The sequence below is a fragment of the Dysidea avara genome, chromosome 5 (genome assembly GCF_963678975.1).
Source record: "Dysidea avara chromosome 5, odDysAvar1.4, whole genome shotgun sequence".
Taxonomy (NCBI): domain Eukaryota; kingdom Metazoa; phylum Porifera; class Demospongiae; order Dictyoceratida; family Dysideidae; genus Dysidea; species Dysidea avara.
The window spans coordinates 33,135,797-33,148,566 of record NC_089276.1 but is presented as its reverse complement, the minus strand read 5'-3'; positions in this window follow the sequence as shown (position 1 = coordinate 33,148,566).

Genomic DNA, 12,770 nt, shown 5'->3' with positions numbered 1-12,770 from the left:
ATTTTTGATCATATGTACACCTCCAGCTTGATTCTACTGATGACAGAGAACTATTGATAGGTGATGATTGGCATTGATAAAGTCAAGTCTTTCTTCTAAGAGAAGTCTGAGGTGTTACTTGCAACAGTGCCTTTTGCTGAATGTACTCCAGTTAGACACTCTCCCCCATACAAATATTATGAACTCTTGATAATAGGGTACGTCCATATTTTTCGTAGTGACTGGATTGATTGCAAGGGAGCTGAAGTGACATCTAACAGTGCAAAAATAAACCCATAGCCTTACTGTTGTTATCAAGTAGTGCTTGCATGAAGGCATCATAGTCAGTCAGCAGAAAACTGATTTCACTAAATATATGCATATTATATATTTTAACTTTGTAGCAACCAACTTATTGAAAGCATTTAACATACAATAACAGTGGAAACTTCAACACAGATGAGTCTAAAACTTCACCATGATACTTGTGTGTGAATGTGAGGTGGAGGCACCTGTAAAGGTTCTCTAAGGGGATATAATGTAGACCAGCTGTTTTGTATACGGATATGATTTTCAATCTCGGTGAATCGACTATAAACATATTGTGGCTATTAGTTAATGTGTAAAAAACATTGTATCCTTCTAAATGAAGGTTTTACAGTTGTGTTTCTTAGATACCAAGGTATTATTGTATACCAAAAGTTGAAGAGGATTTAATGCAGCACATAGGCGGTGGAGACGGGGGGGCCAGGGGGGCCATGGCCCCCCCCCCCCCCCCCCCCCCCACTTTTATGGGACGCTTTGCAAGAAAAGATCGAGATACTCTAATAGACCAGTCAGGATCTGGATACTCTAATAGAGCAGTCACAGTATTCAGAGAAGCAGTGTAGCAAGCTACTTAGCTACGTTTGTGTAGTTGTAAATAATTGGTGGAGAGTAGCTATTGTCAGCAGACTGGGACTTTTTTTTTGGTCTTCAACTTATGGCTGGCCTGGCCCCCTCACTCTTTGGCCTGCCCCACCGCCCCTGGTGCAGCAGACCCTATAAGTGATTGTGATACTTTCAGAAGTACAACTTAATGTGAATGATACTTTGGCATTTTGTATAGGTACATGCAAGTCACCTGTAAGTCAAGATAGTACTTGATGTATTTGTGGTAACAACACTGCCTTATTGAGTCATTTAAAAAGTACATGACATGTTTTAATGTTACCATATAAGGTTTTATAATACTGCACATAACATAGCTACTGGTTATTCATAAACATGTCTTCTTGCATGTCACCAGTAGCAGGAGCTTATGAGCCGCCGAAGGCGGCTGCCAGTAGTTATGCCTGATAGATTCAATTTAAGGAGTACTGGTATTTGACTGTTGAGAAGAAGTTGAATGTGTTGAGAAGAAGTGTTCTACTGGCAGCTTGACACAGACAGTATATTACTAATCCTTTGTGTAGGGATGTGACATTCTAGTAACTTCCAAAATCTTATACTGTATGTTGTAATTTGAAGTGTGATATCTTACTGAAAGTAGAAAACACAACACATTGTTCCATGTCAAATAATCTTTTAATGGTTTTATACCCTTTTCATATGGCCAACCAAAAGTGAGTTCAACCTGGGTTGAATAACCCACATTCAACCCAGCCAGTTTCTGTTCACAAGCAATCATCACACGATGGTATTCATTGAGTGATAATTGTCTTCTATGCATTTTATGTATTCATTAAAATTCTCAACTTGGTTTTGAAGCCATAAACTGAGTTCAACCCAAGTTCAACCCTACTGCTTTGTAGGGTTGAACTTGTTCAAGACTTTGAGGTTCAACCCTGGTTTAGGTGATCATATGAACGCATTAACCGGGGTTGAATGTGGGTTCAACCTGGTTGAAGTGACTATATGAAAGGGGTATTACATGTATTGATCAACAATGTACACAAATACCATTGCTGTATGATCAATTATTTTACGTACACATTTACATATTGTAGTATGAAAGGCTTAATGATAATGTTGGTAAAGTAGTAGTACTTCATATCGGTTATTAGATGACTTCACACACAGAGTTAATTTTTTGCTATGTCATGTGTCAGGCTTCCAGTAATTACCTGGCCTACATACCATACACCCCAGTAGGACGGTTTCGACTGGGAATGCCACTGTAACTGACAAATATGAATCCGGAAGCAAACTACTTCCACATCTGCCGCTGCTACCTGTCATCAAAATGGAATGAGGAATTTGGAGAACTCAGTTGGGGCATCATTTCTGGAGCAACAGTATATTCAGTACTAAAGGAGGTCCATACAATCGACAACATAAAAACAGATAAACCTATCTTAGTGGTCATCTGTATAGAAAGGCTACCTCTTTAAAGGTCAACTTTAAATGTTTGTCCCTTAAATGAGAAGTTTGTACACTATTCCACCTGTCTATTGAGGTCAAGAAATGTTGGCTCAATAGTGACCAGCTTAGACAGGTTCCACTGTATATACACTGTTGAACCTCTCAATAGTTAGAATATGCTTCAGTAGTATGGGACCCTATTTATAACAGTGATGTACATAAACTTGAAAGAAGAGCAGCAAGATGGGTATTGAAAGATTACAGTAGATACAGTTCAGTTACTTCCATGCTCCAACATCTCTCCTGGCCTGAACTTAAAACTCGACGTAAGATATCCAGACTACAGACATTTTACAAAGCACTTCACAACCAAATTTTCTTATCTATTCCATCCAATTATCTTCCAATGACCAGAGAAACCAGGCAATATCATCAGTACCATTTCATACTCCCTACAACATCTACTACAGCTTACCAAAAAAGTTTTTTTCTCCAGAACAGCTCAAGACTGGAACTTGTTACCACAATTCCCTAATGACTCTGACTCTTTCTCAGTTAACATTTCTAATTATTGTAGTAATGTACATGTGTGATTTTTTTTTCCTGAGCACATCAGCAGTGCTGGCTGCTCAGTAATAATAAATAATAATAAATACAATGGAATGTCAACATGAATAGAACATCCTTTTAGTGTACCCTGATATGTTCTAGTTAGTAAACAGAATGTAACTTCATAGATTACAATAGCAGAAACTAAATAAATATCAAAATCAATTAACTACTAGCTAGTACAGTAGTACTTTTTACACCCCGGCTTGGAAGCGCCCACTACAACTGAGGTTCCTTGCTCCACCTGGAACACTCAATTTACATAATAGAACTTCCTCTTTAGTCATTAAATCCATTGACTGTGCTGTCATTTCATTCCTCACGGCTTCACTTCAATGCTCAACTGAATGCTATGGCCTGATGTAGGCATCATTTGGCTTTTCCTTGAAATATAGAATGGAACATTGCGTAGCCATCTACAATTCTTCAGGCTATTCTACTTTGAACAATCTTCATTTCACCTCTGTCGCCTGCTGTGATAAAAAACAGAATCCACCTATTACGGCAACACTCATTATACGGAAAATTTTAATTGTTTCAAAAACACGCAAAAGTTTTCAATATGCTTAGTCTTCGATTTATTCTCCGTAACAACACAACATAATATAAACAAGTTGGCCTGCATATAAACTAACTTTTGATATCTTATTTCCATTAGGTAGAAACTACAAAAACTTGTATAATGCCTCCAGTTTCCTGGATGAGTTTACCGATGTGATCACAGAGACATCATCTATAAACTGAAATCTCGATGGTATTCCCCTAGGATATTGAATATACCTACGGACTAGGGTCTGTAACCATTTAATCAGGTAGAGTCGATGCTGCTGGACCATATTACTTAAATAAAAGAAATTCCTCGTACCAAATATGATAGTTCTGATAATCTGGAAGTTCCTCACAGTCCGGCAACACTCAACCATCTTGTCTGTAATCCAAAGAAATACAATGCAAATCCATCAACAATTATTTGAAACTACAAAGGTAGTAGTCTCCTTTATTGCTGGTAATCTGTTACCATTATCCACTGTAGATAGTCCAGATTTTCATCATCTTATGGAAGTTTCAAGCCCAAGATATCAGGTCCCAAGTTGAAAATATCTCAGTACCAAACTGCTCCCAGAAAGGAAAGCAGAAATACAAGAATTCTCTACTGAAAGCTGAAATGATATGTGTAACAGTAGACCTTTGGTCAAGTTGGTAAATGAAAAGTTATTACGAATGACTGCTCACTATATAGCTAACTGACTGCATGGTGTTACAGTCTATGTTGCTTGTGTGCTCCTGATTTCATGGATCACATACGGGTGATGCAATATCTGAAGAGTATGGAAAAAATAGCATTGTATCAAATGTCAAACAAAGTTTTGTTTATAATCTCAGATAGTGTAAGCAACATAATCAAAGCATTTTCACTGTCTGGATTTGAAAAGAACATGATGACAACTTGCAAGATGAGAATGATGATGAGAATGATAACTCAGGAGAGAAAGATGGAGAGAATGTTGAAACTCTTGAAGAACTTGAGGATTTTACAGTGAGCTTAATCAGCATGTACCATGTTTTGCACATGTGCTACAACTTGTAATCAAAGATGGGTTCAAGCAAGTAGCCAGTATCAACAAGATTTAAAACAAAACTTCTATTAATGTTTCCCATGTAAGTAAACCCATCCTTTCATCTGAGATCTTGGAGTCTGAAAAACATCTAAAAGCTGCAGGGGCAGATCTAGGGGGGTTTCTGAGGTTTCCAGAAACTCGTTAAGTATATTCAGGTAATCAAAATTATGTTTTACAGTGATTTGCAATGGTACAAAAGTTCAGATCGAAATACTCTAATAGAGCAGTCAACCACTCTAATAGAACAGCCACATTTTGTATTTCTCTTATGAACTGTAAGTAGCTAGCTAGCTACTTTATTTACCTGTGCTAACACAGTAAAAAATAGTCCAAAATCTTATAACAGAGCTAAAATCTGAAAATCTTCCTGGGGGAATTCCTCAAGACCCCCAGAACAACATCCATGTCTGTTGTACTGTATGCTTCAAATGTGAAATTTGCTCTGTCCCGTAACTCTTTAGTCTGCACTTGACACTATACTAGAAGCAAGCACAATTAAGCAGTCTACATTATACCTAATATAATTATATTTTAAACTGTCTATATTGCTACTAGATTCAATTTCAAATTACACAATTTTCTAGAAAATCTTCCCCCTAGATTTAAATTTGCATATAGCAAAAGTTTGGAAACCAGTCACCAAAATTCCTGGGGCCGCCCTTGAGCTACTAATGTCACCGGGTGCATGGAATTCTCAATTGAAGATGAGCCATTTTATCTTAAGAATATATTCCTAAAGAGAAGTTGATACCCATAAACTTACTGCATAATTATGACTGTAAAATTCTAGAGGACCTTGAGGAAATTTTGACACCTTTAGAAACAGCAACCCATTGTACCCAATTGCAAGGAAATAAAGTTGTAACCAATAGTATGGTTGTACCATGTGTGAGAGTATTGAAGTCTAAGGACTCCCACAAATACACTTTGAGATTTGTAGCACTTTAAAGCATCAATTAAAGGGGCAGTACACCAAGTCATACAAGCATTTTACGTTGTTTTATGTAATTGCTGGGCAATTGTGGTTGCTTCATTGTGGAATTACAGTACATGTCTAGACAGATTATTTTAGCCAAGTAAAATATTGTAAACGGCTTAAATGCTCAAAGGTAATGCAACGGCATGGAGCTCTTGGAAATGTAGCCACAAGAACAGCAGCACTAGCCCATTGTAGACTGTTAACTAACTGAACAGGCTTGTTTGCTACAAGTTCTTGCTAGTGCTGCAATCCTCACAATATTACAAGTTTGTACCAGCTGCTAGAACCTGGCTGATGTAGCTATTAGCAATTCGTACAAGGTGAAACTTTATAAAATGATTCATTTTGGTACCAAACGATGATGTGAACTGCAGGAGAGATACCTTACAAGTAAAACTATGCACTTTGTTTACAATTATTCCTTTGGAAGATCACTACAAGTTCGTTATTTAGTGGCATGATGCAATAAAATGCAACAAACTATTATGTCATGAACGTATTTAATGGGATGAAAATTAGCACTTGTATGGCTTTAAGTGCTGTCTCTTTAATGACAGACTTTTGAAGTATGAAAACACTGATGCATTTTGATGGCTTTTGTGTTGGACCCTAGATTTAAGCTTGATTTAAGTGGTGCATACCTATACAATACAAGGAACACTTGTTTTGAAACTCAGCCAATAGTTGCAAAATGAACAGACTACAGAGACTAGCAATAACACTAGTACTGTGACATTAACTGCTGATGAGCCTGCTTCTAAAATATCTGAACAAATAGAGGAAGAATCTGAACCTCCAGCCAAAAAAATGATAACCTTTTCCAGTGATTTAATAAATGAGTCTGACTCTGCAACTGCTAGCTGATACTTCCAAAGATTTAAACACAATGGTTGAAGAGTACTTACTTTCACCCTGCTTACTGCAAGAAGAAGATCCACTTGTACTTTGGAAAGTGATTCAAACAAAATTTCCACCTTTAGTTAAAATGGCTCATAGATTTCTCTGCATACCTGCATCCTCAGCACCCATAGAAAGACTGTTTAGCATAGCAGGTAAAGTCTTTTACCCTGATAGATGCCGTTTAATTGACAAACAATTTGAGGAACTTATGTTTATAGGATGTAATCGATAAGTTAAGTAGCTAACTAGCTACTATAGGCTATTAAGCCTACTATAAGTGGTCAGTTGTTTTTACCATACACTTGAAATTTTATTAGAATATGCAGTTCAGATCAAAGGATCAAAGTACAGTATTTGTATTTAAAATACATCCTAGATGTAAGTATTTGTGTTTTGTATTTTTTACTTTCAGAGTATACGTTTATAGTTAAATACTTTTCAAAGTATTGACCCCAAGCCTGATAAATACAAACACACACACTTTTCAGAAAACAATTTCAGTAAACCAGGCACATGCCCACAATCAGCCTTCAGTCAGCTGTGGGCGCAAGCCTGGTTAAAAATTTAAACATGGGAATAGAGATCACTGAAAAAACTAATGAATAGTCAAACAAGCCAGTATGTTAGTGACACAGAGATCTTTATTCAGACTCAATGGATAGGTAGAAACTAAGCAATAAACAGTAGTTTCCAAATTAGTCAGGGGCAAATAAGCACTGAGAGAATAAATTAATGTTTACTTTAGTCCAAATAGAGATCTCTATGTGGTTAAATTATTGGCTTGTTTGACTCTTGCTTCTTTCAGCAATCTCTATTCTCATGTTTTGATTTTTAAAATTATGGTTTGTAAATCCATTTATGAATAGCTAAGAGGTACTGTGGTGCTTGATATTACACAGTACTAAACATGTATATCAAGTTAGTCATCATGTGCAATAGCTATAGTAGTCAGCTAATATTATTACAAACACTAGAGTATTGTTTCCTTACAACTGAGCGTACTTGGTACTTTGATATATCCATCTATATAGGCAGTGTGTGGCATACTGTGGTCAGCAATAGTATGGTTTCTGATAGATGCATACACATGTGTACAGCTATGAAGTGATGGATCTAGAAATTTTCAGAGGAGGTTTCACTACCAGATTGGCTTCAAGAAGTTTTCAATAACTGTGATTCCAGACTGTCCAGCTGGGGTGAATGTTAACTTGATAGTTGAGTAGCCAATAGCTACATAAATCTATAGCTCAGCAATGAATCAGTAAAAATCACTCCACAACATTGTTTCACAGTTGAATATTACCAATCCGAGCCTTTACAGAAAGTTTTGAAGCAAAACTGCACTTGTACTCACTGAAACGATGATTATTTTTAAAAGCGTTTAACACATTTAAATGCCGTAATGGCATTTTCAGTACTTTTCAAAAGCAAAAAAGTATGAACTTTGGCCACTAGAAAAAGTCCCAATATAATACACTATGTGTAACTCCTAGCAATTTTATCACCCACACAAATTGCTGGGGCGCATACACAATTTTCAGAAATGGTTTAGTTGATACCATTGTAACCTCCCCTGTATCTACCACTGGCTATGTGATCACAATAAGTCTGCTCTGGTATGAACTTATTAACTGTGGCTAACATATAGGTAATGATTATAGGGTTTCCAAATGAACGTGTTAATGTGAATACATTGGATACTTATCAACAAAATTAATTAACACATTGGCTACCCTTGCAGAGACTAAGTCAGATCAATGGCAAAGTGAACCTACAAGAAGCAAATTGTTCCAAGCAAATGTTACAATTGCAATATATACATTTAAAAATAGGTCATGGACATGAAGACTTAACATGGAAGGCTATGTAGTTTTCATCCCCTAAAAGTACTCACATTTTGCTCTAGCCCTGTAGAAAAATATGACCATGAACTATGGTAGTGGTTCATACCAGTGCTGGTCACTGTAAAGTGTTAATAATAAATACCTTAGGATTAAGGAAGAAAATCCATCCCTCCTGGAGGAAGACTGAGTGTGGCCCCGACTAGACATTGGGTGACCTGCAGTTCGATTCCTGGGGTTGGAGGGATTTTTTCCTTACTTTGGCCCCTTTTCTGTTACACCTTTCCAGCTACTGTATAAGTCATTAAGTCTAAGCCCTTGAAACTAGGTTAGGTAATCCTAAGGCTGCAGCACATGTTGTTGTAGACCTTCAGTGCTGGTCACTGTAAAGTGTTAATAATAATAACAGAGATTGCCTATGTTTTTGCCTAAATTCTAACAGAACACACACCTAAACACCACCTTAGGAAGCTCTCCAACCACAAAAGAGGCCTTAGAAGGTAATTTAGAAGAAGTATAGGTCTAGTGGAAAACATGAACTCCTACTTTTAAATACTGAAATAATTATGCAATTTTGTTCATCTTATTCCACAGGGCTACAGCAATATAATTATGTGAGTACTTTTTGGGGATAAAAACTACATACGTTTCCTTCCTACATCTTTCTTCACATCCATGACCTATTTTTAGATGCATATTTAATGATAACATTCATTGTCAAGCAAATTTGCTCCTTGTAGGTTCACTTTGCCATTGATCTTCTGACTTGGTCTATACAAGGGTAACCATGCAACGTGTTAATATGTATTTGTAAGAATGCAACCTATTCATGTTAACATGTTCATTTTGGAAACCCTATATCATTACCTATATTTAACCACATTCATAACAGAGCAACAATGTTGTTTTAGCACCACTGCATACTTCACTTACTGTGCATGCCTATATGATAATATCAACCACAGCTGCCTATAGTTGGATATACCAAAGCTGCATAGCACAAAGCACATTCAATATTAAGGAAACAATACACTGGTGTTTGCTAATTCTGATAATATTAGCTGACTACTTAACAGCTACTGCACATATGGTTAGCTTGATTTTTATGTTTAGCACTGTGTAATAATATCAAGTACCACCATTACCTCTTATTATCTATCATGTTAGCCATCCATGAATGGATTTATAAAAAGTAAGCATGTAAAAATAATTTAAAAATTGATACATAAGAATAGAGGTCCATATCAAGAAGTTTGCTGATATTTACTATACTTTTGTTCGTGGCAAAAATGCCAGCCAGAACAGGTATGTCCAATACATTTCACTTTAAACATCATTACATAATAAAATTAATCATTGTGTACTGCCTACCTTGAGTCCGTCTAATAAATTTCCAGGTGTGATACATGTAGAGCAACTCACTGCAAGAGCAATAATGCCAGAAGAAGTCCAAAATTTTGGCATGTCAAAATGGCCTAAACCAACCTGATGTAGCAAATTTCCCCATACATTTTGTATGGGGCATTTCAGTGGCATGCAGTAAATGGTGTAATAACTTGCAACACGTGATAGATACCTCAGATTCTGGATTAGATTTGGAACAAGCAGTGAATAGCAATTAAAATGAGCTATAGCAGAAGGAAATCAGAGGAAATTAATTTTAAGTAAGTGATTTTAAGGTTGAAAGTCGACTTTTTCTATGGCAAGCTGAATGGTGGATATTTGGAAGGGAATGCTCTGAAGCTATTTCAACATTTTGACACCTAATAACCTTCACTAAAGTAATGTTACAATGAAACTAAAGTACTGTGAGTTAGTTCTGCAGGTTAGTTTATGAAAATTAGTGTTTCATGATTAAGTACAATAACCTCCGTTAAATGTTGTATAAAAGACCAACGAATGATTGAATGCACACGTACAGTTAATTATACTTAACAACAAAATGTTTCAAGCACACACACAAATTAATGTTTCTACTAGCTTTTATAGTACAAAATGTTCTAGAATAATCTGGAGACATCCAGGCTAAGTACAATCTTGAATAACTATTATAACTAGACTAATTCCAATAATTAAATAGCTACAGTCACCATGACAACCACAATTCTACAATAATAATAATAACAATGTTATAGTCAAGTCCTTGACATGTTCATAAAAAAAGTAAAGAAACAAGGGTCAAACAAGCCGGTATGTTAAACAAGAGATCTCTATTTGGACTCAAATGAACATTTATATACAGAAGCATTCTCAGTACTTATACTGTATGCCCCTGATTTATGGAGAAATTATCACATCCTTTTTGACTCCAGTGGACCTATAATTTTAATGTCTAAGGCTTCTTTTGTGGTTGGGGGAGCTTTTTAAGGTGGTGTATAAGTAAGTGTTCTATTGGGATTTTTCAAAAACATAGGCAATCTCTATCATGAACCACTACCATTATTCACTCTGCAATGCTACCACACACTAGAATTGTATACCTGTTCTTGGTGGCATGTGGTATTGCATTTGAAGGCAATGCCATCTTTTACAGTAATCAGCTGCATGCAACTGTTTGTTCTCCAAAATTTAATTTCCTCTTGCAGGTATCCATGGCATCATGTAATCATTTTAGAACATATGACCCAGCTCATGCTAAAATATATAATATCTCAGATACAGTTGAAATAGTCTGCTTCTTTTATCCCTGTAGTCTGCTCTTGGCTACTCTAGTCATGTCTTAATCCAGTACCCTGATCCATCCTCACTAAACAACTGGTACAAGTGAAGAGGATCATGTAACACAGATTGTGTACAGATACTACCTTTTATGGACTATAACACTTGATACTTACTAATAGACCTACACCCATTGCAAAGAACCCTCAGAGGGTTAAAGGATGCTTTTCAAAGTGGTTTTTTGGTGTACAGTTCTATATATATATATATATATCTAATCAAAAACAGCCAAGCTGTAAAAAAAGGTGCGGCCCCCAAAAAGGCCATGGTGAAAAAAGATGTGAAATCCAAGGTGGCGGCCAAGAAATGGCTGTGATGGTAGGTTAATGGTTACATTTTAATAACAACAATTCAGGTGAATTTGGTGCCAAGACCAAGTGGCACAAAATTCACCTGAATTGTCGTTATTAAAATGTAACCATTAACCTACCATCACAGCCATTTCTTGGCCGCCACCTTGGATTTCACATCTTTTTTCACCATGGCCTTTTTGGGGGCCGCACCTTTTTTTACAGCTTGGCTGTTTTTGATTAGATATCACTTCTTTTTGTATTTGTATACTGCAAAGCCGACCTATGGCTGGCTTTGGGGCTTTTTTAACCCATGTGTTTTTTTCTTTAACACAGGAAGAAGAAAAGAACTTAAAGAAGAATTTTAGTACTTCAATTATTTTTGATTTTATTAGTAATTATACAAATTATATACATATATTTATTACATGCCCATTATTCCCCACAGGATTTTTTTTGCAGCTGATCTCTCTACTGGGTGACTTGAAATGTAGCTGAACTATATACAGGATGGTTTCTTTGTAGCTGAACTCTCTACAAGGTAACCTCTTCTAACTGATCTCTCTACAGGGTATTTTGTTTCTAGCTGAACTCTCTACAGGTGATTTGTTTGCAGCTAAACTCTCTACATGGTGGTGTCTTTGTAGCCGAACTCTCTACATGATGGTTTCTTTGTAGCTGAACTCTCTATAAGGTGACTTCGTCTAGCTGAACTCTCTACAGGGTGATTTTTTTGTAGCTGAACTCTCTGCAGAGTGATTTGTTTGCAGCTGAACTCTCTACATGATGGTTTCTTTGTAACTGAACACTCTACAAGGTGACTTCTTCTAGCTGATCTTTCTACAGGGTGAATTGTTGTAGCTGAACTATCTACAAGGTAACTTCTTCTAGCTGATCTCTATACAGGGTGATTTGTTTGTAGTTGAATTCTGTACAGGTGGTTTCTTTGTAGCTGAACTCTGTACATGATGGTTTCTTTGTAGCTAAACTCTTTACAAGGTGACTTCTTCTAGCTGAACTCTCTACGGGGTAATTTCTCTGTAGCTGAACTCTCTATATGATGGTTTCTTTGTAACTGAACTCTCTACAAGGTAACTTCTTCTAGCTGATCTTTCTACTGGGTGATTTGTTTGCAGCTGAACTCTCTACATGGTGGTTTCTTTGTTGCTGAACTCTCTACAAGGTGAATTCTTCTACCTGATCTCTCTACAGGGTGATTTGTTTGTAACTGAACTCTGTACAAGTGCGTTTTTGTGGGTGATCTCACTGCAGGTTGATTTGTTTGTAGCTGAACTCACTAAAGGGTGATTTTGCTTGTAGCTGAACTCCTTGCATTGTATCTAGTTTCTAGCTGATCTCTCTACAGGGTGATTTGTTTGTAACTGATCTCTCTACAAGTTGATTTGTGTGTAGGTGATCTCTCTGCAGGTTGATTAATTTGCAGCCGATCTCTCTACAAGGTAATTTGTTTGTAGCTGAACTGTCTATAAAG